Raw genomic sequence first — 609 nt, forward strand, 5'->3', positions numbered from 1 at the left:
GGAACTTCAGAAGAGAGATGTTTGATACCTTTGCAAATTAAGTAGAATATGCAGATAAAAGATTTTGTATGCATTTATAGGATTCCAAAAAATGTCATTCAACCCAACAAAAGTTTGTCAGTGTAAGAAAGACATTAAACTGTGTAAAAGTGTTTACAGCCAATAATACAGTATACTGTAATATGATATAATAATAATCACCCTGTAGATGGAAGGCAATGCAGAAACGTCAAACATTATTCTGTTTTGCCTGTGCGCAATGCCCCAAGGTGGAAAATTGCACATCATTGAAGTGGGTCAGCCGGCTGCAGGTAACCAGCCATTCACCAAAAAGAATTGATGTATTCTTCCCAACAGAGGCACAGAATGAATTTCCAGTAGCTATGCAGGCAAGTAATATCCTTTCCAAATGAAATTTATAAAATGTTAACCCTTGGCAGTGAGAACCAAAAATCATGTACTGGATAAGCATCCACTCAGGGAAGGGTATTATTGCTCATTGGGCAGGGGTTAAGATATCTGATTGTAATGTGTCATTTGCCCATTACAGTTCTTAGGGCATGTGGAAGCAAGAAAATTATGTGATTTATGTCGATTATAATCCTACAG

At 36.9% G+C, this 609-nt stretch overlaps 1 protein-coding gene across 1 annotated transcript in view; it reads left to right on the top strand.

The window, feature by feature from the left end:
* LOC119587100 (clathrin heavy chain 1-like) overlaps positions 1 to 609 on the top strand; it is a 68,528-nt gene that overhangs the window by 39,003 nt on the left and 28,916 nt on the right.

This window comes from Penaeus monodon, chromosome 22, assembly GCF_015228065.2.
Source record: "Penaeus monodon isolate SGIC_2016 chromosome 22, NSTDA_Pmon_1, whole genome shotgun sequence".
Lineage (NCBI taxonomy): Eukaryota > Metazoa > Arthropoda > Malacostraca > Decapoda > Penaeidae > Penaeus > Penaeus monodon.